General features: G+C 40.5%; 1 protein-coding gene and 1 pseudogene across 11 annotated transcripts in view; both read right to left on the minus strand.

Annotated features, from left to right (window-relative positions):
• Positions 1-25289, minus strand: part of CDC42BPA (CDC42 binding protein kinase alpha) — a 382935-nt gene that overhangs the window by 346771 nt on the left and 10875 nt on the right. The window lies entirely within an intron of this gene.
• On the minus strand, positions 27-11198 carry LOC139436317 (zinc finger CCCH domain-containing protein 14-like; annotated as a pseudogene).

The following is a 25289-nucleotide window of genomic DNA, read 5'->3' on the forward strand; positions in this document are numbered from 1 at the left end:
ACCTGGGAATAATAATCATTTTCTCCTCAATAATGATTGAATTATTTTTGCTTAACAGCTGAACTTACTATAGGCAACTTTCTCTTCTGAAAGTTTTCTTCCTCAATATTCATTTTTGCCAAGTTGTTTCTGAAGAAGGGACTGTATGTCTCCTCTAAGCTGTGAAGCAATTTTGAGTCACACAAATGTCCTGTTTCATAGACCTACCTGTTCTCTATATCAAATTGTTTAGAACCATGAATATTATTTTGCTGCTGTTGTAACTGCAGTCTGCTTAAATGAGCACCACTAACTACATTTCAACTTGCAGCAGGCCAATAAATTTCAATAGAAAGGAAAGAAGAATCAAATGTTAAGTGTTGCTGCAGGTTTTATTCCTGAGATAAGGGATGCACCAGCACAAAATTGAGACCTTCATCAATGAGCTCATCTGATTCTGGCTTAATATCACAACTTCAGAGGGGGCAGTCACCCTCAGAGGTTCATTACTGACATTAGGTTGCAGTTCCATCACTGTAAGTCTGTCTGACATTAGTGGTTTATGCTGCTGTGAACTTGTGCAAACTCTGAAATACTTGTTACCAGGTCTAGTACTTAAAACTCCAAAAGAAAGCACTACCCTCTCTCATCTCCCAGAATGAAACTATTCTCACATAAAGGCACAACACTATCAAAGATGCTGGTAGCAGAAGATTTTAGACTAGAGGGCTCGGCTGTAACACAGCGAAGTTAATCAAATACACCACGAAGCCCTCATAAACTCCTGATTCTTGCAATTCCCAGTGGCACTCGGGATCCTGCAGCTCATCTTGCTGCTGATCCCCATGACTCCACAGCTGGAGCAGGCCCTGCACTGCATGGTACTTCACCTACCTGGAGCCCAGCATTGGCTCCCACGCCCAAGTCCAGCCCCTGCCTCCGCCACAAGAGCTCCAGCCTTCAACACTTTTCATAGAAGCTCTTTTTGATCTGCCTTCCCTCATGGAGCTACACATTCTCAAATAGTTCCTTTTATTTTTCCAGGAGATTTTCACGACCCAAAGCAATGCATCAGAGCAAGATTGGGAATAGGAGAGAAATACGCCTTTATTTTATGAAGTAGGGATGGGCAGTTGTGAAATGGGAGCGGGATGAGAAAATCAACAGACCTCAGGATGTTCTCAAACAGACAGATGTCAGAAAAGAGTACTTATGCAAACTCAGGATCTGTGTTCTATACATACCAAAGAATGTTTCTGCCTACCTAATCAAGATGGCAGAGGTGGGTGCTGCAGGACTCCATCCCCCAACAGAAGCTTTGAACAACCAGCAAAAACTGACCAGAAATATCTTCCTCAAAGTTCCAGAAAACAGTTAAAGGACCTCAGAAACAGGATGAGTGCAAAACCAAAAGAAAGGCCATTTAAAAGCAGTAGGGGGAAGAAGACTTGGCCCTATGGATAGGGCGTCCACCTACCACATGGGAGGTCCACTGTTCAAACCCCGGGCCTCTGCAACCCATGTGCAGCTGGCCCACGCGCAGTGCTGATGCATGCAATGAGTGCCATGCCACGCAGGGGTGTCCCACACATAGGGGAACCCCACGCACAAGGAGTGCGCCCCATAAGGAGAGCCGCCCAGCACGAAAGAAAGTGTAGCCAGCCCGAGAATGGCACCACACACACAGAGAGCTGACACAATCAGATGACACAACAAAAAGAAACACAGATTCCCGTGCCGCTGATAAGCATAGATGCCGTCACAGAAGAACACACAGCAAATGGACACAGAGAGTAGACAACTGGGGGCAGGGGGGAGAGAAAGAAATAAAAAATAAATCTTTAAAAAATAAAATAAAGTAAAAGCAGTAGGATCTCATGATGCCATGACTGGGCCCTCCCCAGCTCAGCATGGAGTGGACTAGGCCCCCAGGCCTGGCCCCAGTTCCACAGGGAGGAGTCACCCCACTGCACATAATGGGAGCGTGCACACCCAGCCAAACCTCTCTGGTGCACTCAAAGGCTCACCATCCCAGAACCTGCCCTGCATGTAGGAAAAGCAGCTCACAGAGCCATCCTAGAGAATGCTGCGGGGTAAAAGTCAAGTTGTGGCTACTTGGAGAAAGGGACTGCTGGCTGCAGAACACACAGCACAGTGCCTAAGGCCAGGAGGAAGTGGTTTCCTAGGCAAGAAAAGGCCACTTGTATCCACGTAATCAGGGGATTCCCAGGGCCACAGGCACATGCCCAAGACAAGCGGTGTCCACAGAAAATATCAGGAGGCCCCTATAATTTGGTCTCAAGCTGTTCTCTAAACTCACGGTATGGATAAACTCTGAAGGAAGGACAGCACACCTGAACAAGTCAATCTGCAAAGACTGGAAAAGGTGTTTACTTTTACACTTCTTTCACACCACCAGCTGTGTATGAGCTCAAGGAACAGATGCCTCAGAAACTAAATTCCAGCAACAACACATTAATACATCAAAATGCCTTATTTCAACAAGAAATTATAAAACATAGAATCAGTAACCTATGCCATAGACAAAGGAAAAAGACTAAAGCATTAGCAACCACCAAGGAGGAGGACTAGAGCAGTGTTTTTTAAATGGTCTTAAATATACTCAAAGAGCTAAAGGAAATCAGGAAAATAATAGATGAACACAAAGAAAAAAGCAATAGAAGAAATTACGTAAAGGAACCAAGCAAAGCTGAAGACCACAGCAACAGAAATTTAAAATGCACTAAAGAGGTTCCAAGAAGTTGGAGGAGCAGGGAGGCTCAAGACTCACTTCTCTACCAGAAGACTAGCTAGAAGACAGGTAGAAAAGACCCAGAAATAATGTTCCAGAGGGAGCCTGGACACCACGTAGTAGATAGACTATCAAAGACAAAGAAAAAGAATCATGAAGGGAAAACTGAGCCAAAGCTGTGGCTACAGATGCCGGCACCCATCCCCCACCCTCAAAGCAAACAGCTCTGAACTGTCCAGCCTCTGGCTGGCAGCTACAGACAGAAGGGGACACAGGGGTCCACTTCCCCAGGAAAGGGGAGACAGAGGGACACAGCCTGAGCCTGATTCAGCTTTTTCTTTTTTTTTTTTAAAGATGTATTTATTTCTCTGCCCTTGCCCCCGCCCCAGTTGTCTGTTCTCTATATCCATTCGCTGTGTGTTCTTCTGCGTCTGCTTCTATTCTTGTCAGCTACACCAGGAATCTGCGTCTCCTTTTGCTGCATCATCTTGCTGCATCGGCTCTCCATGTGTGCAGCGCCACTCCTGGGCAGACTGAACTTTCTTTCGCGCTGGACGGCTCTCCCTATGGGGCACACTCTTTGTGCATGGGGCACCCCTCGCGGGGGACATCCCTGCGTGGCACGGCACTCCTTGCACGTGGGCCAGCTCATCACATAGGTCAGGAGGCCCTGGGTTTGAACCGTGGACCCCCCATGTGGTAGGCAGATGCTCTAACCATTGAGCCAAGTCCACTTCCCTGATTCAGGTTTTGGTGCACAAATTTGGTCTGTTGTGCCCTGAAAGTCCCTCCAGGCCGTTTGGGGCCACCAAACTGTTTGCCCCGGAAGCCAGCAGGGGACTAAGGAGACCCAGCTCTCACAAACACCCTCCCCACTGACTGGACTGTTGTGGAGGATGCAGAGGAGAATGGAATTATTTCCTACCTGGGAAAAAGGAAGTGGCTGCTGGCAAAGGGAGGAGAACAGCATTTGAGGAAGTCTGATTTACAAGGCTCTGAAGAATCCTGAGGCAGGATCCTGTCACACTGTTGTGTCTGGAGTTACAGAGAATACACTCCAACCAGGGTTTGAGCTGAGAGGTCTGCCAAAGAGTGTTATCTACTGGCCAACCAAGGAAGTGCAGGCAAGGAAAATACAAGTAAATAAATAAAAAGGTCTTTTTCAGGACTTTACAGCCTCCTTCCCAAGGCCCTTGGAAGTGGGTCTGTAGCCCAAAACTGTTTCTATAGCCAGAATTTGAGCAGCTAAGCAAGGACAATCCTAAAGAGCTAGAAGAGGTTGAACCAAGAATCAGAGAACAGGGAAGCAGATGTGGCTCAAGCAATTGGGCTCCAGTCTACCATGTGGGAAGTCCAGGGTTTGATATTCAGGGCCTCCTGGTGAGGGCAAGCTGGTCCGTGTGGTGAGCTGGCCCACACAGAGTGCTGGCCTCACAGAGAGCTGGCCTGTGCAGAGAGCTGGCCTGCGCAGAGTGCTGGTCCACGTGGAGAGCTGGTGCAGCAAGATGACACAACAAAAAGGGACACAGAGGAGAGACAATAAGAGACACAGAAGACCAGGGAGCTGAGGTGGCACCAGAGAATGAGTGCCTCTCTCCCACTCCGGAAGATCCCAGGATCAGTTCCCAGTGCCGCCTAATGAGAATACAAGCAGACACAGAAGAACACACAGTGAATGGACACAGAGAGCAGACAATGGAGAGATAGGGGAGAGAAATTTAAAATTTTTTAAATTTTTAAATTAAAAAAAAAAGAATCAAAGAATAGCAATAACACGCAGTATCCCACCACTAAATCCCTCTGCAATAGAACTTGAGGATTAGAATAAATGCACCATAATAATCAGATGCCTAGACATAAGCAAACAATCACAAGCCATACTAAGGAAATGACGCAAGCAAAGGAATACATCAAAGCCTCAGGTGAGACACAAAATTTGAGACAACAAATCAATGAGTTTCATATAAATCAACAAGTTTAAAGACAATATGGCCAAAGATAAAGGACATCAAGAACACAATGGGTAGAAAGCAGATAGAGGTAGCTCAGTGGTTGAGTGCCTGCTTCCCAAGTACAAGGTCCTGGATTCAATCCCTGGTACCTCCTTACATAATTGTAAAAAGAAAAAGAAGACACTGGGTGAGCACAAATAAGAACTTGAAAACCTGTACAGGAAAATAACAGAGCCTATGAGAATGAAAGACATGATAGGCAAGATCAAAAGCACAGTAGAGGCATACAACAGCAGACACAAAATGACAGAAGAAAGAATAAGTGATGCAGAAGACAGAACTGAAATTGAAGAGAGGGAAAAACAGAGAGAGGAATGGAAAAACTTGAGCAAGTGCTCTGGGAGTTGAATGATAACATGAAGCCCAACAATACACGTGTCACAGGAGTTTCAGAAGGAGAACAGAAGGGAAAAGGGGGAGAAAGAGTATGAAGAAATAATAGCTGAAAATCTGAACATCTCCCAACTCTCATGAAAGAAATGAACTAATATATCCAAGAAGGACAGCGTCTTCCAGTCAAAATAAATTCAAGTAGACTTACTCCAAGATACATACTATTTAGAATGTCAAAGTTAAGAGAAAATTCTGAGAGCAGCAAGGGAGAAGCAAACCATCCCATCTAAGGGACACCCAGTAAGACTTAGTGCGGATTTCTCATCAGACACCAGGGAGGCAAGAAAACAGTGGTCTGATACAATTAGGATACTGAAAGAGAAAAACTGCCAGCTGAGAATTTTTTATCCAGCAAAACTGGCCTTCAAATATGAAGGAGAGTTTAAAGTATTCATACAGGGAAACGGACTTTGGCCCAGTGGTTAGGGCGTCCGTCTACCATATGGGAGGTCCGCGGTTCAAACCCCGGGCCTCCTCGACCCGTGTGGAGCTGGCCATGCGCAGTGCTGATGCGCGCAAGGAGTGCCGTGCCACACAAGGGTGTCCCCCGCGTGGGGGAGCCCCCACGCGCAAGGAGTGCGCCCGTGAGGAGAGCCGCCCAGCATGAAAAGAAAGAGCAGCCTGCCCAGGAATGGCACCGCCCACACTTCCCGTGCCGCTGACGACAACGGAAGCGGACAAAGAAACAAAAGCAGACAAAGAAACAAGACGCAACAAATAGACACCAAGAACAGACAACCAGGGGAGGGGGGGAAATTAAATAAATAAATAAATCTTTAAAGTATTCATACAAATAAACAGAAACTTAGGAGAGTTCATAAAAAAGAATTCCGCTTTGCAAGAAGCACTAAAGGGAGCCCTGTAGCCCAAAATGAAAAAGCAAGAGAGAGAGAGGTTTGGAGGACAGCATAGAAGGGAAGACAGTCAGAAAGGATAAGCATAAGAGGAAGGCGACAGACAAAAATATGGTTTGACAAATAAAAGTCAAAGAATAAAATGGTGAGCGTACAAAAATGCATTTATAGCAGTATCATTGAATGTGAATAGACTAAACTCCCCAATCAAAAGACAGAGGCTGAGAGAATGGAATAAAAAAAATGAGCCATCTATATGCTGCCTACAAGAGACTCACCTTAGATAGTTCGTGGCTACTATAGGTTATTCAATATGTGCTGCATGAAGGAAAAAAATGAATGAAAGAAATTTTAGGTAGACTAATGGAAGCAGAGGTCAAAAGCTTTTTAAAAGGTTATTCTTGTTAAAACTGAATTGTATATTTGAGAGTGGCAAAAATCATCAATTTTAGGTTGTGTATGCCTAGTAGAATAGAACTCTACAGCAAAAAGAATGAACTCTAGTGCAAACTATGGACTATAATAATATAAATTAAATAATTTTCATCAATTGTAACAAAGATATCATGTTAATGCAACAAGTTAATAATATGGCAAACTGTAGCAGAGGGGTAACATGGGAACTCTATCTTCTGCATGGCTTTTCTGTAAATCTTAAGCTCCTATAAATAAAAATATATATATTAATAACCCATACCTGTATGCAGTTTACAAAAAATCGTTCCTGAAAGTAATTAAAAAGAAGACCAAAATAAATAGAAAGTTATTCCATGATAATGGATTGCAAGACTTAATATTAAAATAATGCTATAAAGTGGTTACACATTCAACCCAATCCCAATCAAAATTCCAACAGCCTACTTTGCAGAAATGAAAAGGCCAATTATTAAACTTATTTGAAGGATTAAGAGCCCCAAATGGCCAAGGAAAACAACAGTCTATTCAACAAATGTTGCTGGAGAACTGGATATCCATTTGCAAAAAATGAAAAATTAATTCAAAATGGATTAAGATCTAACTATAAGAAGGAGGACTATAAAACTCCTAGAAGAAAACATAAGGAAGCATCTTCAGGATCTTGTTAGTCAATGGTCTCTTAGACTTTACACCCAAAGCACAATTAACAAAAGAAAAAAGAATAGATGAACGGGACTTCATCAAAATTAAAAACTCTTATGCATCACAGGACTTCATCACGGAAGTGAAAAGATAACCTACTCAACAGGAGAAAACATTTGGGAACCACATATCCCATAAATATTTAATATCAAAAAATATAAAATCCTACAACTCAACAATAAAAAGACAAACAACCCAATTTTAAAACGTGCAAAATACTTGAATAGACATCTTTCCAAAGAAAATATACAAATAGCTAAAAAGCACATGAAAAGATGCTCAACATCATTAGCTATTAGAGAAATGCAAATTAAAACCATAATGAGATACCAATTCACACCCACTAAAATTACTAACAACAACAACACAAAAAATACAAGTATTAGAGAGAATGTGGAGAAATAGGACCACTCTTTCATCGCAGACAGGAATGTAAAATGGGGCAGCAGCTGTGGGAGACAGTTTTGGCAGTTCCTCTGAAAGCTAAGTATAGAATTACCATATGACCCAGCAATCCCACTACTAAGTATACACCCAAAATAATTGAAAGCAGGAACTTAAACCGATATTTGCACACTGATATTCATAGCGGCATTATTTGTAATTGCCAAAAGAAGGAAGCAATCAAGTGTCCATCAAACCAATGATTGTATAAACAAAATATAATGATTATCCAGTTGTATAAAGGAATGAAGTTTTAACACATGTGACAACAAGAGTGAACCTTAAATAAATCATGTTGAATGAAATAAGCCAGGCACAAAAGGACAAATACTGTATGATCTCACTGATCTGAAATTATTAGAATAAGCCAACTCACACAATCAGAACCTAGAATATAGGTTACCAGGGGCTGTGCTGGGGATAGGGAAAGAGGAGCTAATGCTTAAATTGTAAGAATTTCCATTGGGACTGATTGTAAAGACTTGGTAGTGGATGGTGGTGATGATTGCACAAAATTGTGCATGTAATTAACAGCACCGAATAATATATGTGAATGGAGTTAAAAGGAGAAATTTTAGGTCATATATAGATTACTAGAGTAAAAAAAAAAAAAAAGACAAAAACAACTGTATAACACAGTGACCCCTATTACAAACAATGGACTATAATTAACAGTATAATTATGAAAATATTCTTCCATGGTTTATAACAAATGTACCACACTAAAAAAATTGATTGTGATGTTTCTGTCACTGACATCTCTGCATTTAACTTGACTAAATAAACATTGTGGGTATGAAGCTTTCAAAAAAAGAAATATTAAGTTTGTCCTTGAACCTAGATGTCATGGCAACATTTGGTTGAGTTTCTCCCTTGCTGGAATCTAAAGTTCTCCCAACTGTCCGAGACAAGGATTCTCGGACATACACCTCCAGATGGAGAAACGTGGTCCACACGATACTCTCACCAATCTACCCAACCAGGCAGGTGGCCCAAGACATAAGAATTCTTCTAGTTTCTTGATAAAACATGGAGCAAAACAACCCACCTACACAATTGAAAGAAGAATTCAAAATACATAGTTAAAGATTAAGCTGACAATCTCTATTTTGAAAGTGACTCAATCAGAAGCACATATTAGAATCAAAAGGAAGCATTTCAAAAATTAACACATCCTGCCCTCTGTCCTGGGTTTACTGAAGTACAACCTCTAGAAGTAAGTTCCAATCATGTATATTTTTAAAAAATCACCCGAATACATCCCAAGTTAAGAGCCGCTTCTTCTGAAGACTTTACATTTTAAGTAATTAGTTGATAACCAAATATGAGTATGAAAAGCAAAAAATTTCTACAATTTTTAGTCCATCCATCTAGCCCTGAAATACCTGGTCCAAAACCAAACCAGATAAAAGCTTCCCATAAAAAATCACAAGGAAGAGCTGCCAGGCTCTGATGTTCTTCCTGTGGATAGGTTATTCCATAAAACTTCTATCCTCTATGAGTCGTGGATCTCCTATTATTAGGGAGAGGATTATTTAGGATTTACCAAGGGATTACTGATGAAGAATAAATCCAAGAAATTGTCACTTTTGTCTCAGTCTCAGAATGGAATGAAAAAGGGGCAACCCCATTTTTTTATTGTATTTTTTTTTAAGATACATAGATCACAAAAAATTTCATATTAAAAAATATGGGGAAACGGACTTGGCCCAATGGATAGGGCGTCCGCCTACCATGTGGGAGGTCCGTGGTTCAAACCCCGGGCCTCCTTTACCCGTGTGGAGCTGGCCCATGCACAGTGCTGATGTATGCAAGGAGTGCCCTGCCACGCAGGGGTGTCCCCGGCATAGGGGAGCCCCACGCGCAAGGAGTGCGCCCCATAAGGAGAGTCCCCCCAGCACAAAAGAAAGTGCAGCCTGCCCAGGAATGGTGTCACACACACAGAGGGCTGACACAGCAAGATGACGCAACAAAAAGAGACACAGATTCCCGTGCCACTGACAACAACTGAAGCAGACAAAGAAGAATACGCAGCAAATGGACGACACAGAGAACAGAAAACTGGGGTGGGGGGGGTGAGAAATAAATAAAATAAATCTTTAAAAAGATTTGCCCCACTCCTCCCACATCAACAACCTCTTTCTTCAATGTGGCACATTCATTTCATTTGATGAATACATTTTAGACCACTGTTACATTGCATGGATTATAGTTATAGTTTACATTGTAGTTTACACTCTCCCCCAGTCCATTCAGTGGGTTATGGCAGGATATATAATGTCCTGCATCTGTCCCTGCAATATCATTCAAGACAACTCCAAGGCCCAAAAATGCCCACTTATCATACCTCTTCCTCCCTCTCCCTGCCCTCAGCAACTCCCACGGCCACTGTCTCCACATCAGTGATACACTTTCTTCCATTGCTAGAATCACAACAGTTCTATAAAAGAATAACAGCAAGTCCACTCCAATCCATATTATATTCCTCCATCCTGTGGACCCTAGGATGGTGATGTCCACTCCACGTCTAAATCTAGAGGGGGCTTAGATACCACATGACTGATGGATGGGATTCTCCTGCTTGCAGGTGTAGGCACTCTTGGTTCCCTGGTGTGGTGACTGACCATTCTCACCTCCCTTTTAGCTGACCTGGGTAAGTTCAACAAACTGAGGAGTAGATATTGCAACTCTGCTGAGGCTCAGGGCCCAGCTGGCACATGGACAGTCCAGAGATTCAGCAACCCCATTTTTGCCCAAGTCAATTTATTTAGGTACAACATAGTTAAAACTGTTAACTGTGTTTCTGAGCAGTTAGATACAAAGACCAAAAAAACAACAACAACAACAAAAAAAAAACCACAATCATGATTATATTCATCACCATATTTTTCACCTGAAAACACATGCCTGACAAACTTAGTACACTCTCTTAGGATGGTGGGTCTCCCACCCCACAAAATCACTGTTTTATATTGTGCAGAAAAGAGCTGTCATAACAGACCTGACAGTACTATTCTTTGAAAGGCCTGCCTGCAAGGCTGGCCCTTGGCTGGCATGTGGGAACTTGGATTTTGACAGTGTTCCCACCATCCTTACTGATAACAGTGGCTCACGAGTGGCAACTGTGCAAAAGTACAGTTGATGCTGAACAGCTAATTTTCTTCTGAGAGTTGGTTTTCTGGTAGGTATGAGGCAGAGGGTGCCTGAGTGAGCAGCCCCCATTGAAAATCTTGGGCACTGAGCCTCTAATGAGGTAACCCTGGTAGACACAACTTTACATGTGTTGCCACAAAGCACTGCTGGAGGAGTATGTGCATCTGTTCGACTCCCCTGGAAGAGGACTCGTGGAAGCACGCACCTGGCTTCCTGACCTCACCTCATTGCCTTTCCCTCGGCTGACACTGCTCTCCAGGCCCTCTCTAGTCAATCCTCATGGCTAGGACGACATGCCGAGTTTCCTGGTGAACCACCCGGGCTGGGGGTTCTCAAGGACGACCCACACACTTCTATCACTAAATTTCCAACAATCCCCTTCCCTCCCTTCACTCTCAGATGAATACTTTTGTCTCAAATTTCACAGAAACAAGAAATAATCAGAAGTGATCTTCTTAATCTACCCATCACCAGGGCTACCAACTTACCCATATCTGTACCCTTGCCCTCTGCCTTTCCTGCTATTAAAAAAAAAAGGAAGTGCCCTGCTCCACTCCAATCAAAGCCCAATCTCCACATTTAAACAAAATGTGGTACATACAGACACAATGGAAAATTATTCAGCTGTAACCTTGAACCTCGAAGACACCTTGTGGAGTGAAATATCCCATAAAAAAGGACAAATATTGTATGATCTCACTGATATGAAATCATTAAAATAAGCAAATTTATAGAGAGAAACTAGAATACAAGTTACCAGGGGCCAGGGTGGAGGGAGGGAATGTGGAGTTAGTGCTTAACTGGTACACAGTCTCAGTTTGGGGTGATGGGAAAGTTTTGGTAATGGATGGAGGTGAGAGTGTAGCACAACACTGAGAATATGATCAAATTGTGAATGGAGGGAAGCGGATTTGGCTCAACTGATAGAGCGTCTGCCTACCACATGGGAGGTCCAGGGTTCTAACCCAGGGCCTCCTGACCCGTGTGGGGAGTTGGCCCATGCGCAGTGCTGACGTGCGCAAGGAGTGCTGTGCCACCCAGGGCTGTCCCCCGCATAGGGGAGCCCCATTCGCAAGAAGTGCACCCCTCAAGGAGAGTCACTCACATGAAAAAAGCACAGCCTGTCCAGGAGTGGCACCACGTACACGGAGAGGTGATGCAGCAAGATGACACAACAAAAAGAGACACAGATTCCCGGTGCCGCCGACAAGAACACAAGCAGACACAGAAGAACACACAGAGAGCAAACGACGGGGGGGTAGATATAAATGAAAAATAAAATCTTTAAAAAAAAATAGTGAATGTAATTAACACCACAGAATTACATATTTGGTTGGGGTTAAAGGGAAAATTTTAGGTTTTATGTTTGTTTCTGAATTAAAATTAAGAAAAAAACATAGGCATATACAACACAGAAACCCTAACATAAACTATAGTATAGTTAATAGTAAAATTATACTATTTTTCTTTCTAAATTGTAACATAAGTACCACACTAATGCAAAGTGTTAACAATGCGGACAAGGGATAATATAGGAACTCTGTACTTTCTGCACTTCTCTGTAAACCTGCAACTTCTCGAATTAAAAACTTTAAAAAAGGTTCATTTTCAATTTTCATCAGCTATAAGTAACCCACAGGTTTAAAACCCTTCCTTAACCCTGTGTCCCTAACTACCATCAAATTTCTTTGCTCCCATCAAAAGGAAACCTCTAAAAGGAGCTGTCCAAATGTGTGGATTCCACTTTGCTCCCATTCTCACCTCATCTGATTCATTTGGGCTTTTGTCCCCAGGATTCCACTAAACAGCTCCAGTTAAGGTCACCAAAGACTTCCAAATAGAAGGGTCACTTCTCTGCCTTCTTAGCTAAATTCAAACCATTTGATGTTCCTTTCTTCTGCAAGTCTTTTCTTTTGGCTTCCTTGACAACACACTCGCCTGCTTTCTTCTACCTTACTGTTCTCTTCTGAATTCGCTTCCACTCTTCAAGCTATAAATTTCTGATGCCTCAAAGACTTGGTCCTTGGTCCCTTTCTCTTTCCTATTTACACATTTCCTCTAAGAAATCTCATCCAATCGTATGGCTTTACCTATAAGATAATGAATCTGAAACTGGTATCCCAGGTCCTAACCTCTCCAACGACAATCTCCAGACTAACACACGTCTACTGCCTACTATCCCAAGCCTAACATGGCAAAACACTCTGCCCCCACAGCGGGTGCTGAAACACCAGGCTGACTGGTTGGGATCTTGACACCACTACTTATTAGCATGCGACTGCAGCCCTGTGCCTCTAGTTCCTCATCCGTGAAGTAGGGATACTACTACCTTCTTCATGTGGTTGTCAGTGATGATAACATACGACGGTCTGTGAAAATTGCTTAGAAGTGTGCCTGACACACAGTAAATAATAAATACTAGCTGTTGGTATCCACCTGGCTGTTCAGACCTAAAACACAGGCTCCACCCTTGATCCACTCTTTCCTTCAGCCACAAACACCTTATCTGCCTGCAACCCTGTGAGCCCCACCTGTAAGACATATCACAGATACCGTCTTCCCCACGACCACCCGTCCAGGGCAGCCCCGTCTCTCGCCTGGACTGATGCAGAAGTCCTAGGCAGCCTCCCTCCTGGCACTCCTGCTCCCATAGGTCTGTTCGTGCGGCAAAGAGGCATCCTTTTAAGACACAAATCAAACAGCACCACTTCCCTGCTCAAACCCTCCAGAGCTTCCCTTACAACAGACGACAGACTCCTTTCCAGGGAGGACCTCACGCCTGCCCTCTCCCCTCCACTTGTGATGCTCCAGCCATGCTGTCTCACTGCCGCTCTTCTGCTTCCACCTTGGGAACCCTGCACTTGCTATTCCCTCTGCCCAGACTTCTCAGTCCAAGGTCTTCACGACTGGCTCCTTCTCATCTTTTAATGTCGGCTCAAACATCACCTCAGAGAAATCGTCCCTGACCAACGAATCTAAATTACTACCCAAATCACTGTCATGTCATCCTCCTCTATTTTCTTCATAGCTCTAACCACTATCTGAAATAATCCTATTTACATGTTTATTTCCTGACTCCCCCAAATTATGATGTCAGCTCCATGACAAAAGAGACCCTGCCTGTCGTGTTCATTGTTGAATCTTCAGAAACTAAAACCTGGCACATAGAGCATGCCACAAATATTCATTAAAATCAGTGTGTGAATGAATGAATGAATGAATGAATGAATGAATGAATGAAGTGTACTCCACAAAGATACCATCATGGCAAAAAGACTACAAATCTCAAGGCTACTTCTGTCTTTGTGGAAAGCAATCTCCAAGTCTCCTCACTTTAAAAAACTATATTTTACATATTATTATAATATATACACATATTCAATGTGTTCCCACTATTCACAGTCATAGGTGATTACATAATTACATATTATATATTAAGCCTTTGACATGTGGCCCCAACCCACCATTCCAACTTTATTTCCCAGTGTTCTTCTCCCTCCACTCTTCAAAGTACTCTGCTCTGAGCACATGGCTTTGAGCTTTCATACTTCAATATACTAATTTCCACTGTTCCTTTTGTCTAAAATGCCTTCCTCCTATATCTATTTCATAAAACAGTATCTTCTTAAGGGTCCACTCAAATGTCACTTCCATGACTGGCCCTCATTCACTTCGCTCATCAAAAGTCATCTCTGTTCACTGCCTCTTCATTGTACTTTCATTCTGCTTAATTTGGAGGACAGGTATCATGTTATTCATCTTTATTGTGCCCACATTCCATCATACCCCTAATATTTATTTTGCACAATATTTATTGACTTTAAAAATATCTTCTCCTAATCATATCTTCTCCATACATCACTAACAATAAAGATAAACTGGAATTTATTTCTGCTAGGGATACAATGAGAGAGAATCCTTGGTATGACATATATTAAAAAGATAATCTGAGAAAATTCATATTGGTTGCAGATTAGCACTATAAACAATAAATCTTAAAGGCATTTGTAAGAGGGATAAATTAATAAAGGATGGCATGACTGAGAAAGGTATAATTTTAATGAGAATCTGCAACTTTAAAACAAAAATCAAATTATAGATATCTATAATGCATCCTTTTTAAACAAAAAAACAATGGTCCAGAATCCCTAAATCAAAAGCATATAAAGATATTAATACCATAAACCTTTACCTTAGTACTAATAATTCCTAAAGAAAATGCTATGAATATATTGTAAACTACCAGCCAACTGAAGCAGAGACTGCTTGTGTTTTACCCAAGACCATTCCCTCTTCCTAAACAGAACCCTTATTTTTTTAAGGTCTCTACACTTCCCTCGCACAGCCCACATACATTGATCCCATTGCCACCACCAATGCAACAAACGGTTCAGAAACACACATAGGCCCAACTCTGGCCATTGAGACTGAAATGTAGATTTTTTTGGGTGTTTCTGTGAAATGAAGTCTTGTTCCTCTTCAGAGGGCTACAGGAATCCACTTCTCTCTCCTTGCACTTTAATAAGGAAAACAACATTGGGAAGAAGCCTATACAACAGTAGCAGCAAGACCAAATGAACCTGGATGTTTGATGACATCACTGAGCCATCAGATCAACCAACTAAGGTTAGCCTACCTCTGGTCTTGATATGTAAGCCAGTAAAGCTTTCCCTATTTTTTAATCAATTTGCACTGGATTTTCAGTTACTGACAGTCAGTGCAAACTACCAACTAATTATTATTACATAATTAACAACTATTTCTTGTTACTGCACTTTCATTTATTTTATTCTAACCACTGAAGTCAGGATTTTTAACATCAGAAGTTTAACCTATTTCTGTTACAGATTCATAAATTCAAGAAATGAAGTACAAAGAGTCATAAAATTGCTTTCAAGTTCCTTTAAAAGAAAAAAAAAAGCAGCAAAATAACCCCGAAGCTATAACGACCCTATTACAATAATTTTTAAAGTATCATTGTTTAAATAAAGAAATATAAAGTCTAAGGTGACTTTGGTGACTTTTTAAAATTTCAAAAGAAAGCTACATTTCATTAAATATTTATCTCTGTTTAGAGAAGCAATCATTTCCATTTCTTTCCCCTAAGGAAGGTAAAAGATAAGGAACACAATGATAATGAAAAAGATCTTGTTTCAAATTTTTTTTGGTAGAATGGCAGTAAAATATTTTCATATTTTCATTAGACAAAATGCCTCGAAGTTCACAGAATTAAAATCCTCCTCTTCATTACCTAGAAGATACACAAAAATCCAACAAGTATTAAGATAATTGATCATAATCTTCTTACTGTCCACCTGTAATTCTAAAATCAAAATTTGTGAAAACTTTACTCATGAAGAGAAAGAGTATAAGAAATAATTTTAATAATTATGATGAAAAATGTCTTAGTCATCTTTCAGTTCTTCACAACTAGTACACCGTCTAGCACAAAGTAAGCACTTCACAGTTGCATACTGAATTTAACCACCGTATCGTCATCAATGACTACTTTCAACCACAATCCACATCTGATCCAAGTCTGCTCCATATTTCTGTCTCCTGAACACTTCTACTTGGATGTTCTCACTATCATTCAAACAAAGACAAAATCCTAGACTTAAAACATTTCGATACATCTTTTTCTAATTTCTACAGAAGTACTTTTAAGTAGTTAGGAGTTTTACATTTTTTCTGTTGAAATTAAATGTGTTAAAATAATTTTAATTCTATTGCCTGTTTATTCACTTTCTTCCTTCACTCTCCAACTCTTTCATTCATTAAGAAAATATTTAGGGAAACGGACTTTGCCCAGTGGTTAGGGCATCTGCCTACCACATGGGAGGTCCGCGGTTCAAACCCCGGGCCTCCTTGACCCGTGTGGAGCTGGCCCATGCTCAGTGCTGATGCACGCAAGGAGTGCCCTGCCACGCAGGGGTGTCCCCGCGTAGGGGAGCCCCACGCGCAAGGAGTGTGCCCCGTAAGGAGAGCCGCCCAGCGCGAAAGGAAGCGCAGCCTGCCCAGGAATGGCGCCGCCCACACTTCCCTTGCCACTGACAACAGAAAGCGGACAAAGAAACAAGACGCAGCAAATAGACACAGAGAACAGACAACCAGGGGAGGGGGGAGAATTAAGTAAATAAATAAATCTTTAAAAAAAAAAAATTACAATTTTAAATTATAAGAGCTATAAAATACTAACTATGGAATATTTTTAATTACCTTTTTACCCTTCATTGTTTCAGATTTCTAAAATTTACCACAAAAAAGGAATCCAACAAAACTAAATCTTCCAGCTCAAAGAATTCATAACTAATGTGCCATCTGAACGGGTTATACAATCTGTGACCAATATTGTTTTCTGTTTGTTTTTTTAAAGATTTATTTATTTATGCCCCCCCCCGCCCACATTGTCTGCTCTGTGTCCATTCACTGTGTGTCCTGTGTCCACTTGTATTCTCGTCAGGCAGCACCAGAAATCTGTGTTTCTTTTTGTTGCGTCATCTTGCTGCATCAGCTCTCCGTGTGTGCAGCACCCCTCCTGGGAGGGCTGTGGTTTTGCACAGGGCAGCTGTCCTTGCGCACGGGCCACTCCGTGCGCGGAGGCACCCTCATGCGGGGGCATCCCTGCACAGGCTGGCACTCCTTGCACGCGGCAGCACTGCACATAGGTCAGCTCACCACATGAGCCAGGAGGCCCTGGGTATGGAACCCTTGGACCTCCTATATGGCTGGAGGATGCTCTATCTGTTGAGCCACATCCACTTCCTCAATACTGTTTATTGCAAAAGATACCTGCATCTTCAGTAGCCATCATATTCATATACAAGGCTATTCTGATAAAATATTTTTTTTAAAAAAGACCTATTTCGCAATCTTCCCTGTTTCCTTATAATATTACAGGCAAATGCTGCTTTAAAAACTGGTTCTAGGTTGTAATGAAATCACTATTAAACAACAAGAAGCATATCGCAGCATTATTTACAACAGAAAAAAATTGGAACTTAAGATGTTCAAAATTTTCCCATAAAAAATCATATTTCTACTTAGTGGAATATTAAGAAAACTTTGAAAATGGTAATTACAAAAATCCTATAATCATTTAGGAAAAAAGCTTGAGAGAGAACAATATTAATAATGAGAATGATTACTAGCACTTACTGGGGTTTTTTATATGCCAGGCACTGGTCTAGCATGTAATAACATGTAATAATGTAATAATAATCTTAATAAGGTATGCTTAATAACTATGCCCATTTTTATAGATGAAGAAACCAAGGCACAAAGAGGTTAATTAATTTGCTCTAGGTCACTTTACGATGTTAAATGAAAAAAACAGCATATAAAACTACCAGAAGTGTTCCTATGTAGAAAACTAAATGTGCTTATTTAAACATACTCAATGAGAGTACAAAAATTACAAGAGCCACTCTGTTAGAATGGTGTAATTTTTTCTGCTTTTTAAAAATACATAGGGGCTATTTTTATACTAATGATAATTTTTTTAAGTTTAAGAGCACTTTAATATCACATTAACAAAAAAATTTTAAAGTCAAATCACATATAAAATATGAAATTTAAACATTAAGTACAGTTCTGACAACTCTGGCATCCCCTCACACACTGCACACAAAGAAGATAAAACCAAATCAGTAAAATAGGAGAAGTCCGTCAGTTAAGATTAAATTCAGTTCTAACAGAAAACGCCAATGAACCCTGGTTTAAACAAAATAAAAATATGTTTCTCTTGCAGGTAAAAGACACCTGAAGGTGAACAATCAGAGGCTGGCGACGCAGTGTGACAAAGCCATCAGAAATGTGCGGTCTCCACACCCGCTCCCGCCGCATCCCCACCGCTCACGCGCTGAAGACATCACAGGGTCCTGGGCAGAAGGGAATCAGCAGGGAAATCCTTTTTTCCCATATGCCTTTTTTTTCTTTATTTTTAAAGGAGCTTTAAATTACATAAATGTTACACTGAAAATAGAGTGGACTCCGTATAACCCCAAAGCTTTCCCTTCCCACACTCTCTCCTCTATTAACATCTTTCATCAGTGAGGACATTTGTTACAACTGATGTACAATATTGAAGTATTGCTACTCAGCATGGTCTGTAGTATACATTACGGTTTACACTTTGCACCACACAATTTTACAGGTTTAGTATTGCTACTAAGCATGGTCTGTAGGAGACACTATGGTTTACACTTTGCACTGCACAATTTTATAGGTTTTGACAAAATATATAATGGCCTGCAGCCATCATTGCAATGTCATGCAGGACAATTTCAATGTTCCAAAATGCCCCATGTTACACCTATTTTTCCCTCTCCCTCCCTTCGGAGCCTCTGGTGACCAATGCCTTTATATCAATGTTACAAGTTCTACAATTGCTAGAATAAATCCTAAATCTACTTTAGTCCACAGTCGCATTCATTTGTTCCTCAATCTTGAGGAGTTCGGGATGGTGATGCCCACTGTGTTTCTGGTTGACAGGGGACTTAGATCCCAGGAGGCAGAAGGATGGAGCTCTCCTGCTTGCAGCTGAAGATATACTCTGTCTTTTGGGGGAATGGGCATGTCCATCATGAGCCTTTTGTTAGTTGTCCAGATGAGTCCGATGAACTGGAGAGCAGGTGTTGGCTCCAATTCTGCTGAGATTCAGGGCTCAACTGGCACATGAAGAGCCAAAAGATTTAAGTCTCTGGGACATATATTTAATGGATATAGTGCTAATTATAGGTTCAAATAAATGGGGCAAAAGAACCATGGGAAGGAAAATTATAAATGAGTCTAACTCTGATCCATTGGGAAGATAGGTTATTATATATTCCAGGGTAAGGCCCACTGACAGGGTGTCCATTTCCTGGGGTTGTCTGCACTGCCTACAGTGTCTAGATGTCTCTAGAGCCCTCAGGAGACCCCGTTTCAGGCACTGTTCACTATGGCAGATCAGTGAGATCCTCCTGAAACATGCATGAGCATAACCTCTGGAATGACCTCCCAACTCACCTGAAATCTCTTAGCCACAGAAACTCATTTGTATTTAATATTTCCCCGTTTTGGTCAAGGTCTTTTTCCAAAAGCATCACTAGTTGTCGTATGCTTTTTTTTAATTTAAAAAAAAAAAACATTACAAAACTTTTAACAGTAATATTAGAAAGCACTCCTCTTTTCAAACTGTAAAACAGTTTAGAATACAGAAAGTTAAAAGTGGAAAACACCCTCACTCTCCCCTCCTACTACCAATTCCACTCCTAGAGGAAACCCTGATCCTTCAGACTGCATATATTATGTTCATAATTAATTATATAGCTTCACTTGTTACAGAGATAATCAAATATATAAGTTCAGTTTCCCCATTTGCCTTTTTTTAATTTTAAACTTCTTATTGTAGTAATACACAACGCAAAATTTCCCATTTTAACTACATTCAAGTATTAACTACATTCAGTAGTATTAACTATATTCACAATGCTATGCTACCATCACCAACACCCACTTCCCCTACTTTAATTACCTCAAACAGAATTTACCCATTAAGCTACTAATATAACTCCTTCCTCCTGCCTCTCCCATCCCGGGAACATGTAACCACCTTCTGTTTTTTAATCAAGCTTCAAGTAAATATCGCCTATCACTTCTGCTTACATCCAGGGGTCAGAAATAGTAATGTAGCCACACCTAACTACAAGGAAAGCTAGGAATTATCATCAATTGACTTTTGTTAAGACAGAAGAAGAGGAGATTGGATACTGGGGAAAACAGAATACTGGTTTTTTCCATAATCTCAAAACACACACACAAACACACACACATGCATTCACACACAACTATGTGTAATAGGAAAGAATTTTAGGTGGCTGGCATTTCTAGGATTCCCTTCCACCCCAGAGTTGTGCCATGATTTCAAATTATTTTACTGCCAAGACTTGGGAACAAAAAGCATTTAGAGCACATCTACTACACATATACAGACACATACACAAAATAACTACAAATTAAATTTTGACCATGTGGTACCATAAATTCAACCAATATGGTAATTTCCCTCATTTACCTTACCTCTTTTTCTGCAGTAACGCCCTAAAGAAAAAAGTTATTTTTAGCTTTAATAGTTTGGCTAAGTATGTGTACAAACTATCTAGTTTGGCTAAGTATGTGTACAAACTATCTAGTGGCATTTATATGTTGGTGCAAAAGCCTAAAAATTCTAACTTAAGCTGAGCAATACACACTGGATATCTACGAAACTCCATCTCCAACTACTGGAAGATAATCATACACAATTCTTTACAAAATGGAAGCTGATAACTTTAAGAAATAGACAACTATAAAAAACAGAAGAAATATAAATCAAGTGAAGGTAACAAAGCATTTAAATAAAGTGAAAGCCCTTCTATGAAAATACAGTAAACTGAACTACACATTTCCTTAGGTATTTCTTCATAAAACTTTGTGGATTTCCAAAACAAGAAAGTAAGATTCAAATACGATTTAAACCACATACAGAGAATTTCTGGAAGAAAATTAAACCTAACTTTTCATAATACTTAAAATTAAGTTCGAACTGCTTTACCCAAAAATTCCTAGTGTTGATGAATACTAAGCAATTAGGGTAAGTCTAAATAATTTAGATTTCAGGTTTCCTTTTCAAAAAAACTAATATGCCCTCAAAAATATCATCTTGTCTAGTTTAGAATTAGAAACACTGTTACAAAGGAAATACTACTACTGCTGGGAAAAAATTCCTTTGTCATTTCCAAATACTAGTTACACTACACCCATTAGATCATTTCCTTTTACTTCTTTGTTCTTTTATTTTAAATGGGACGGCTGAAGTTGTATTTTTGGTAACTTATCTAACTGAAAACAAAAACATACTAAACTATCATTAATATTTCCCCCTAATTCTAAGTAATTTAAACTATGTATGTACACTGCTATCTACACACACTGATTAGTATCTGCTTTAAATTCCTTTGATTCTAAGTAAAGGTATTAAAACTAGAAGCCAAAATGATTACAGGTTTAAGATAAAAAATATTTTACTTACAGCATCACGATTTTGGCTGTTTTCTTGTTTCCTTTTTAGACAAAATGCAGGAGCAAATAAAGAACTGTTTAAGTATGTAATTACCACCAAAAAAGAACTGACAAACGATTTGGAAAAGAAAATCAAAATTATCGTGAACAAATCAGGAAAAGTAATCAACAAACTAATCAGTAGTCTCCAATGCAAGGAAATAAAGTACTGCATAATTCAATGATAATTTCTTCAGTACACATCTGAATATCCCTAACGTTCAAATTAAATAATGAAGCCATCCTGACTCAGGAGAAGTTACAAAGCTGATGAGTTTCCCCATTCAGTTATACTGCTCAGCAATTTCCTGAAACAAACTTCTCTTAACTCTGCCCTAAAATAGATGAAAGGCTTAGATAATCAAATATTTAGATTTTGTATAAACCCATGGAGTTAATAATTAGAATACAGGTCACCAGAAAATAGAATGAGGTTAGAGAATGGAAAGCTGAGGTTTAATCTGTGCAGAACTGGTAAAAAAGGCTGTTTGTCAATCTTTGGAAATGAACAGAAATGGTGAAGGTGCATCATGGTGTAACTAGCGGTGCTATGGTAATGGGTGACAGTGGCTGAAAGAGCAAAGCTAAGGCCGTGTACACCACTAGGAGGAAGCTAAACCCTGTTAACACAGTACTACACGCAACAATAAAGCCTCATGTAAAAACGAGCACGGGCGATACTGCATATATAAGATCGTTTCCACAAAATGTAAATACAAATACAGTAGAGAGAAGGGAAAAGAACAGCAGCTATGTATGGCAGGGGAAACAGATTGAGAAGTCATGAGTTTTGTTTGTTTTTTGTTATTGGAATAATGAAAGTGCTCTAAGAATGACTGAAGTGATGAATGCACAAATATGTGATTACAATGAATACCACTGATTGTACACTTTGGATGGATTTATGTTTTACTAATCTGTACCAATAAAATTGATTGGTTAAAAAAAATTAAGATTTTGTTTTTTTCTTGAAAAGTTTAAATTCAACCTCAGAAGTGTTTCATTTAATAACCTTTACAAGGCATTCTTCGCATTTTCAAGGACCAAATTGGATTTCAGAAGTCCTAAATACTAGAAGAGCCACCTTTGCAGTGTGTTTTGACAAGTGCTCTGATACTATCTCCTCACAGTTCCTGGTAGCTTATTAGTTTATAGAAGGGATCATCATATCCATCACTTACAACATTTTGTAGATTTATCTTTTCTTTACTGCTCTGTAAGAGTTTTTCTGCTGTATGCTCAATTCCATAAACAACGAATAATACATATATGCTTTAAGTTTATTAGTATCTGTGTATCATTCATTTAAATACATAAAATTTACCCTACCTAAGTTTTTCAGGAATCAGCTATGCTCCTAAGACAGGTAACAACTATTTCTAAATTGCCAACTATAAGAATAGAGCAGGGAAGCAGATATGGCCCAACAGATAGGGTGCCTGTCTACCACATGGGAGGTCCAAAGTTTAAACGCAGGGCCTCCTGACCCATGTGATGAGCTGGCCCACTCACAGTGCTGATGCCCGCAAGGAGTGCTGTGCCATGCAGGGGTGTCCCCCGCGTAAGGGAGCCCCACATGCAAGGAGTGCGCCCCATAAGGAGAGTGGACTCATACGAAAAAACTGCAGCCTGCCCAGGAATGGTGCCACACACATGGAGAGCTAACGCAGCAAGATGATGCAACAAAACGAGAAACAGATTCCGGTGTCGCTGACAAGAATACAAGCAGACACAGAAAAACACACAGCAAATGGACAGAGAGAGCAGACAACTGGCGGGGGAGGGGGAACAGGAGAGAAATAAAATATAAATGAATCTTTAAAAAAAAACAGCATAATAAAGAAGAAAAAAGACTGATCTGCTCAGAGAATACACTAATGAATTCTAACACAAATCTATTTACTTAGAATGACTTAAAATAACATGACTTAGAAGAGCCTCAAAAGGAAAAAGTTGAAAATAAGATCAATGAGAAAAACTAAAAGAATTGGACTTTTTAATTTTGCAAAAACTGAACTGTAAGTTTTCATTTTTACCAGTTATTCATAAACACAGATTCCATAATAAATTAAGGTTTTTAAAAAATATCAGCCCAGTACCTACCATCACCTCCATTAAAAAAAATTTCCCTTACCACACCATCCTAATATAGCATAATTTTGGTTAGATCAATATTCAGTGTTTTCATTGCAATGACCACGTATATTATTCAAAGACAACACTAGGAAAGTTATCTCTATTTTCCTCTCCTATAGAAGTTTTCTTCCCTTAGATTAATAATTGTTTTGCTTTCTCATTCGCTTCATTTTCTAGGCAACCTTAACCCTAAACTTTCCTAAATTTCTACATCTCCTCTCAGGATGTTCACGCCCATCAGACACTGAGGAAGCCTGTCCTGAAGCGTCCAGCCTGCCGCTGGTGTCTGCTGGCTGACCTCTGGGCTGTGTGCACAGCTGCCGATCTGCACCCTGAGCCATCACAGGGTCCTGTCTTCTTTCCCCTGTATGGGCCCTTCCGCTTCCTCTATCCTGTATCTCCTCATCTTACTTGACTCCCTTATTGAGGTGGAAGGAGGAAGCCAACTCATCCCAGTGTGCCCAGAAATTTCCTAGTTTTAGCACTGCAAGTCCCACATTCTAAGAAAGTACTCAATCCCAGGTAAACTGGATAGTTGGTTGCCCTATTTGGCACCCAGAGGCATACAGAAAGAAGAATTTTTTTGAGAACTTGCACGTCTACAAATGTCCATATCCTTCCCTCACACTTGACAGAGAAGCAGGCTGGGTGAAGAATTCCAGTTTGAAATACATTTTCCTTTGAAATTATTAACATTGTCTTCTAGCTTCCACTGTTGCTGCTAAGAAGTCCAAGGCTTTCTGATTCCTGACCCTTTCTAGTCTTTGTCTTTGGAAACTTTTTGGATCTCCCCTTTGTCCCCAGAGTTCTGGAAATTAAAAGAACTGGACTTGGGAAACGGACTTTGGCCCAGTGGTTAGGGCGTCCGTCTACCATATGGGAGGTCCGCGGTTCAAACCCCGGGCCTCCTTGACCCATGTGGAGCTGGCCATGCGCAGTGCTGATGCGCGCAAGGAGTGCCGTGCCACGCAAGGGTGTCCCCCGCGTGGGGGAGCCCCACGCGCAAGGAGTGCGCCCGTGAGGAAAGCCGCCCAGCGTGAAAAGAAAGAGCAGCCTGCCTAGGAATGGCGCCGCCCACACTTCCCATGCCGCTGACGACAACAGAAGCGGACAAAGAAACAAGACGCAGCGAATGGACACCAAGAACAGACAACCAGGGGAGGGGGGGAAATTAAATAAATAAATCTTTAAAAAAAAAAAAAAAAAAAAAAAAAAAAAAAGAACTGGACTTTTTAATTTTGCAAAAATTAAAATACTTTGATCTACCTTGGTGTGAATCTATTATGCTGGGCATTTGCTTCTATCTAGAAACACATGTCCTTCAGTTCTAGCATATTTCTTGAATTATTTCATTGATGATTTCCT

Source organism: Dasypus novemcinctus, chromosome 13 (assembly GCF_030445035.2).
Source record: "Dasypus novemcinctus isolate mDasNov1 chromosome 13, mDasNov1.1.hap2, whole genome shotgun sequence".
In the NCBI taxonomy this organism is placed as follows: Eukaryota; Metazoa; Chordata; class Mammalia; order Cingulata; family Dasypodidae; genus Dasypus; species Dasypus novemcinctus.